This window comes from Vulpes vulpes, chromosome 3 (assembly GCF_048418805.1).
Source record: "Vulpes vulpes isolate BD-2025 chromosome 3, VulVul3, whole genome shotgun sequence".
Taxonomy (NCBI): domain Eukaryota; kingdom Metazoa; phylum Chordata; class Mammalia; order Carnivora; family Canidae; genus Vulpes; species Vulpes vulpes.
The window spans coordinates 4,481,185-4,489,394 of record NC_132782.1 but is presented as its reverse complement, the minus strand read 5'-3'; positions in this window follow the sequence as shown (position 1 = coordinate 4,489,394).

Below are 8,210 nucleotides of genomic sequence, written 5' to 3'. Positions count from 1 at the left end.
TCTGGGGCTCAACCAACTCAGCCCCTCGGGTGCCCCCTGGTCGAGGTTATGACTAGAATGTATTCACAGGTACTCGTGTAACTAAAACTTAAAAACCCAACCACCCCGTATCAATGTCATCCTTAGTCCTGCTTGCTTTGAAGTTTACTAGCATGATTGCTTCCAAAATTTCCCCCGAGATGATTTATATTTTCAGGATACAATCGGAAATTCAAATACGAGATCACAAATAATCAGGACGTGTCGCAGGACTGCTCATCGACAACTAAATTCAGGACTGGCTTCCCCACCGCACATATTCTAAGGTCACGCCGAGGCCCTCGATGGAGCCGGAGCCGGAGCTGGAGCTGGAGCTGGAGCAGGGAGGTGGCGGGCGGCCCGCGGCATGCAGGCCCCACCGCCCGCCGGAGCGCACGTTCTGCGCCGCCCTCTGCTCAACTCTTGCTCTTTTTTTAAAATAAAGATTTGTTTGTTTGTTTGTTTGTTTATAAAGATTTTATGTATTTATTCATGAGAGACACAGAGAGAGAGAGGCAGAGACACAGGCAGAGGGAGAAGCAGGCCCCAGGCAGGGAGCCCGGTGTGGGGCTCGATCCCGGGACCCCGGGGTCACGCCCTGGGCGGAAGGCAGGTGCTCAACCGCTGAGCCACCAGGGCTGCCCTTTTGCTCTTTAACATATAAGAAAAACTGGCGGAATGCAACTCCTGTGGTCTTATTAACATTGTGAAACTGACTTAAAACAGTTGTTTGGCAAAGCCATTGCACAAGGATGTCGTGAATCTTTCCTGAGATTTCGTGGGAAGGACACTGACGCCCTAACATCCCTGCACGTTCTGCCTCCAAGACTGGCCCCTTCGGTGTGTCCTTTGTTTTCCAGCTGTTGACAAAGATGAGAGTCCAGAAAGTATTCCGCCTTCGTCTTCTCTGTCCACACTGTGTCTGAGCAAAGTAAAGGCGAGCCCGGGCGGTGCAGAGCAGGGCTCAGCGGCGGTGCGGGAGCCGTCGGGGCAGGAGGGCGGGAGGGCCGCAGGGGGGCGGGAGGGCCTGCGGCGGTGGGCAGGAGGGCGGGCGGCCTGCCCAGTTCCTTCTGCAGTTTCCCTCGCCCACGCCTCCCCCCGTGCCCGACTCCTGCTTTCTGCTTAGGCCCAGCTTGGACATCGGCCTTCCACAGGAGGACTTTTCCGACCTCCTCTTTCATTTCAGAATGGATGAAGTGCCTTGTGCTTCCTCGTAGAAGCATCCTAAGGATACCCCCCCCCCCCCATCACAGTATGTGCTTCATATTATTGAACTGATCAGTTTACACTTGCCATTTCCTCCCTAGACTGGAAGCTTTCCCATCTTGAATATTTTATTCATATATGTGTAACTGTGCAGTGTATTATCGATTATATATCTAAACAACATATGGTACAACTGCAGTGCTGAATTAATATTTATTAAATTGAGCTATTCCATTTTTATTATGTATAGCCTTGTAGTATTGTATTTGCATTGAAGACTTTTCTTGATGAATTAAAAAGATGTTAAAGCATAAAAGTGCCTTAGGAATTCTCTTACCAATATATTTTTCACGTAATTATAACTAAGAGGTTTCTGGTATCAGGTTTCTGGGTTCAAATTCTGACTCCAACACTTCCTAGCTATGTGAAATTAGATGTAAATTCTGAGTTTCAGATTCTGATGTGAAAATGAGGTCAAGAATACTGGGTCTTTAATAGGGATAATAGGTTGGTTCAATAAGAAAACCTACTTTAAGTGCTTGGTAAAATTCTTATCATGTTCCAAACACTAAATAAATGTTAGTTGTCATAATAAATTAAGTTGTTTGCCCCTAAAATAATAGTACTTAGTGGAAGAGCCAGAAGGAGAACTCAATTTGTTATCTCAACAATTTGATTGATTCTCTTCTATGGCAGACTAGATGTTTCCTAGTTCTCGCATTGGCCTACCCACAAGCACCTAATACCTAGTGTGTTTTCTCAGATGAGGGCTTTTTGCTAGAGCTTTTAAAAGTAAATGCTAGGTAATGGGAAACTTCTCTACCAAAAACAAAATGAGAACAACAACAAAACAGTCTGGACTGAGTGAATCGACAAATTCTTTTTCTCACATGTAATATATAATGTAAAGCATGTACATAAGCCACTAGATACATTTGAATCAAGCTTGCCTACAGTCTTTTAAAAAAAGTCATCCAAGGTGAAGTGTTGAGAAACATGTCCAGCTATGTCCTCTTAATGACATTGTGTTTATAAAATGGCCAGCATTGCAAATCCTTGCTAAAATCATGACAAGTATTTGAGTCATAATCATTGTGAATAGTAAGAATAAATTACTCTTCTAAACATTTTCTGTAGCATTTCACATTGTTGAAGTTCTTGTTTTTAAACCAACTGTTCAGGATTCTTAAGTGTCTGAAGAAACCAAAGAATATTGTACCATTGCAGTGGGGCAACCAATTGTGTATCTCTTCAGCTTTATATAGAATGTTCTGTTTGGTGAAGTGTCTGGCATCAATTTCCTTGTCTTGCCTATAGTATTTCCTGTCTAGGCGTTAAGACATTATTTCATATTAGCCATACTCTTTGGAAACTAATTTGATCATATATATACAAATTGATATAGACGATATATCATATATGATAAATTAATCATTTTAAAATAAATATTATTTTAAAATTAGCTTTAATAGATATCTATTAAATGTCTTGGGATAATTCCAGCTTTGAGGCTGACAGAAATCATTTTGTTTTTACTGAAAACAATAATGCTAAATTATAGAGCTAGCTCAATGTATGGCAGGAGCCTAAATCTTTTTTTTTTTTTTTTTTTTGAGTTCATAAGTTATTTGTGCAGCTTTGAAAATGGCATGGAACCTTGGTTCTTGATGACAGGCTGATTTATGAAATGAACACTGAGACTGCCTGCATTTAATTTCCTTGCTAATGAAAAGAAGTGTGTTATATGTCTACCACTAGACTAATCATTGGCAAAGGAGAGTGACTTGGGCCAATGATAATTCATCCTATGGGTATCAACACCGAAGCAAACAAATCAGAAGGAAAGGGATAATGAGTGATGAGAAAGTAACCACCATTGTGTGCTATATCACACATAGAAATTTGTTCAAAGAACAAATCCTAGTGCCACAGTGATGAATGTTATCTCACATCAAGGATGGCATTCTTAATGATTAGGCATTCATGTTCATAAATAGCTTGGGGGTAAAAGGTGTGCAAAAGCAATAATTCTGAACGTGGTTGTGGTAATAAGATGTATCCTAACTACTTAAAGACTGCCCTAGTATCCGTGCGTGTTGAGGTATATTTAGGAAAATTTTTGTTATTTTAGGCCAGTAACTGATGCTAGTTAATAGAGAGGTTTTAGTTAGTAAATAAGATTAATGTTACACCAAAGAGTCAGTAAATACCGGTTGTTCCCAAAACTGGCTATGAATCTGAATGACCAGGGCTTTAGAAATTCCAAGGGTCTATGGGATAGATGAAGAGCATTAGTGGGAAAAATGGAATGGTCCAAGGTATTTGTGATTTGAACAACAAAAAACTCATAGACATTTTGTGACCTACAGAGTTAGAGCGACAGTATATAAAATAAGCATGCCTGCTCTGAGCGTATTAGCATTCTTAAAAGGGTGAATAAAATGTATTTAGGTGTGAGTAGAAACCTTCGTTTAAAAACAACAACAACAACAAACCTACTTGTGTTTGCTTCTATCCAGTAGTTTTTAACTTTCTTGGTTTGAGGGCCTCATTGAGAATCTGAACAAGATTATGGCAAGTTTCCCAGAGTTTTGCATTTGCATATTCATGTAATGTTTTGAATATTAATAACCTCTTCGCTAATGTTCTTGGTCCTATTAAAAAACTGAAGCAGCATAACTAACAACTAACAATAGATACCATTAATCCAATCCTTACCAGTTTTCCAAGTTCTACCTAGATCTCCTGAATTAGAAGCTTCAGGATCTCAAAAATACACAATTTTATGAAGTTCCTTCATTGGTTCTCATGAAATTAATTGGATCTCTATTAGCCAGAGAAAGAAGGGCTTTTTAGAGTCAGACATATTTGAGTTAAAAATCAAAACTTTACTCTTAACAATGAACTAGGGCAAGTCACTTAAGCCTTCTGAGCCTTAGTTTATCCACCTAAAGAATGGGAATGGTAGCTGTCTTCACACCAGTGTGGCAGAGAACGTAGGACAGCATCAGCACACACTTCTAGCATATAGTAAGTACTAGAAATATCTGTTATTCATTGTGCGCACTCAAAAAGAGCCTGCTTGGTTTGCAGTGAGGATATTGCCTGAATATTAAATAGTTATTTGAGCTAAGAGATTCATGGTTGTATTATTTACATTAAATGTTAAGAACAGAAATAGTGATACTAGAGCAAAGATAACGCTGCAATGGCATGAGCTGGAGATGGCTTTTATTTGAGCCACATACTGTGTAAACACATTAGCAAGTCAGAGCTGGCAGAAAACAAAGCTCACTGACCCCTAGATCCACAGGCCTTCTCTTTAACCCTAATGTTGCGAGGCTTTTGGAAGTTTTCCAAATCTTAAAGCTTTAAAATGTTCATGCCAATACCATAAATTCTTGGTTGTATGTAAGGAGATTCTTTCAAGTATTCAGAATAGTTCTGAATTGGGGAAAAAATAAAACAAGCCGTGTCTTATGTCTAGCAACAGCAACAACAAAAGTATCTTTGAACAGGATGCGATAAACTGTGGAAAAGAGTTAAGGTTTTGAGATTTATCCTGATTAGTTATTTGGTCAACAAAAAGAATAATTTTATTACAAATGCTAGCTTTTAAAAGGACAAAATGGAGAGTCTGGGTTAGAGAGGAAAAAAAAAAAGGGCAGTAGAGGCACAAGGTAAAATAACTCCGGGAACGGGAGAAAGTAGTCCCAAACAGGAGAAGCAGTGATGATTGTTGGCAATTTTGGCGGGATTTTATTTTTTTATTTTATTTTATTTTATTTTATTATTTTATTTTTTTTTTAAAGATTTATTTATTTATTCATTCAGAGAGAGCAAAGAGAGAGACAGAGACACAGGCTCCCTGCAGGAAGCCCGATGTGGGACTCGATCCCAGGTCTCCAGGATCACACCCCAGGCTGCAGGCGGCGCTAAACCACTGCGCCACCGGGGCTGCCCCTTGGTGGGATTTTACTTTGCACAGTTCAGTAATTCACCTGGGAGTTTCTGTCGTTTCTTATGTTAATGCATCTTTGACATATACAGAGGCTTCTGGGGTGGGCCAGGCATACTCAGGTCAATGACAGAGTGTCCAGAAATAGAACCAGATCAATAAAGGAGCTTCGTGACTGACACTCAGTGAGCCATGAGGCCACTATTATTTTTTAGAGAAACAGCTTATAAGATAAATATATGCTCAGAGCTCATGAATGTTCCATTGAAATGGAGAGTAGAGAAGAGTGATTGTGAGTCAGTATCTTCATAATGAACAGAGCCAACTTGCATTTGCCTTTTTGCAGTGATCTCCACATTTTTCATTCATGGACTTTATTGAAAATCTGAAATATGATTCTATATACCCTTCCTAGAGAAATATTTTGCATTTACATATAAGCATAGTGTTTTGTGGATTGATTACCACTTTCCTAATGTTCTTGGTCTTTCTTTTAAAGATTTATTAATTAATTTATTTGACAGAGAGAGAGAAAAGTAGGGGGAAGGACAGAGGGAGAGGCAGGGAAGCATGCTTCCCGCTGAGCGGGAAGCCCAACTGGGAGCTTGATCTCATGACCCTGAGACCATGACCTGAGCCAAAATCAAGAGTCAGACGCTCAGCTGACTAAGCCACCCAGGCAGGCTCCCCTGTAATGTTCTTGGTGTTATAGGGAAATGAAAACAGTAGAACTAGAAATGATAGCTTCAATTAATCATTGGTTAACTAAACTAATGAGAACCAATAGCTGCTATTAAGTCCTTACTATGTTAGAGACATTGTGCTAAACTCCCTCTATGTGTCATCTCATTTAATCCTTACCTTGATGCTATGAAGTAAAAATTTAATTGGCCTCATTTTATAGATGGGAAAACTAAGGCATAGGGAAGTTACACAGCTTGCTTAAAGCTCTACAGCCAGCAAGGAGCAGAACCTGGAATCAAACGGAACACTGTTTGCAGAGAACGGAACACTCTTAAGCAGTTTCTCATACTATCTCTGATTTTTTACGTAATTTTTTTTTCAGGCACTTGAGGTCCTATGGTCCAACCTAGGCTCTGAAGGATTAGTGAATCCTTTGAATTTATATGCTACATTGTGTGTGTGTGTGTGTGTGTGTGTGCAACATGCGTGCATGTAATATTTGTTTTGCTGGAGGTGCATAGTTTAATCAGATTCCCTTAGGATATCTCAACCAAGCAGTTAAGAGTCAGTCATGTAGCTATGCCAGGGTTTAGCTGTGGATTAAGTTAGGCCATCAAAGAGTCACATACTTGGGCCACATGGGTTATCTCCCTTCTACTTCTCTCACTTCGCAGAATTGCTCGTATGGATTTGGTTTCAGAATCAGGCCCTAATCTTGAACTGAAGCATACTACCAGAAATAGCTGTACAAAATAGACTGCTGTATTTTTCTTCAGAGATATTTTTGAGTATATTTTTAAATATATTGTTTGGAGTCCTTTAAAGAAAACCTCAAGCAATAAATGACTTTTGGAAGAAAGAAAATACCTTCCTTGTGTATGATGAAGAATGTAATGATGTATCCCTTTATTCAAAAGCAGAAATGTCAGACTCAAATCTGCAAAGCTTATGCAGGGGCCCTTGGCCTATATATTTGCACTTCACCTTTTCCTCAGTCATAACCATCTGCTCCAATTTGTATTTTTCCTTGTTTTGAATATGTATATTTCATATGTTACTGAAAGGCATCTCAAATTCTTCATGGAACACAGAGAAATATAAATTAAAAATTTACCTTTGGTTGCCTCTGCCTTTTCTGCCACTCTATGCGTAAAAAGAGGCAGAGCTCTGAAATCTTGCAGAAATTTGTTCTTTAATACCTTAACCTTCACCAATACAAAAAAAAAAAAAAAAAAGATCCTCACTTAGGGCAACATAGCCGCAATAATACAAACACCTTCAATGGCAAAACACTTTTCTTACTGATTAACTTAGGAGAGGATTGTATCTTGTTTCCCTCCTCCCCCATGAATGCTTATCTGAGGCGAGAAAGATGACTTTCATTCACGATTAGATTTTCCAAAAAGTACCTCTATTATATATATTTTGTGTTTTGAATCCAGTGAAGGCCATATGCTTTCAACCCCAGATTCAAAGGGGCAAAGTTCTCTGTCAATTATGTATATAAATGTGTTCATAAATGTGAGTACATAAATGTGAGGTCTATCCCAGTAAAAAGCTCAACACACCAGGACAGGAATTGGCCAGTACAGTGATATCTATGCATATAGTCGGTATTTTTTCTCAGGGAAGAATTTTGGATTTTTTTTTTGAGTAGTTACAGTAAGTAATTGGTTGAGAACCCAAACCTTGGTGCCATAGAGTATGGCTCCTGAAAACATTTTAAGTCAGGATGAACCAACCAACTGAGCTTTGCTAGGAGGTTATAAAAAATCAGGAAAAAAACTCAAGACACCTTCACTGGATGTCTGGTTTAAAAACATGTATCCAGAAAACCTTATTACAGGTTTTAATTATCTCCTGCATACCAAGAGAACTCTCAAATTCTTCCTTCTAGCCAAGACCAATCTTCTGGACCCTAAACCTATTTTTTAAATTCCTGCCTCCTCAGCTCCACTTGGGGTTCTCACGGCCATTTCAGACTCAAAGTCTTAGGCAGGATTCATACGTATCCGATCTGACTCTTCCCTTTTTTAGTGAATGACATCTTCGTTCACTCAGTATAGAGATCAGAACTCTTGGGCATACCGAGAATATTCCTCTCTTTTCCTGCCTACTCCTTCCTCAATAAAATCCCTTTCTTTCCACCTCCCCTGCCCAGTGGGTTCTTGCCAAAACTCTTTTATTGCACAGATGACTGAATAATCCTCCCAGCTAGTGACAGATTTCGCTTGTGCCAAGGCACAACCCATTATCCACACTAGGATCTATAAGTGATGTTTTAATATTTCAGTTTGATAATGGTATTCTCTTTCTTGAAGTTTTTCAGTGACTTCCCATTCCT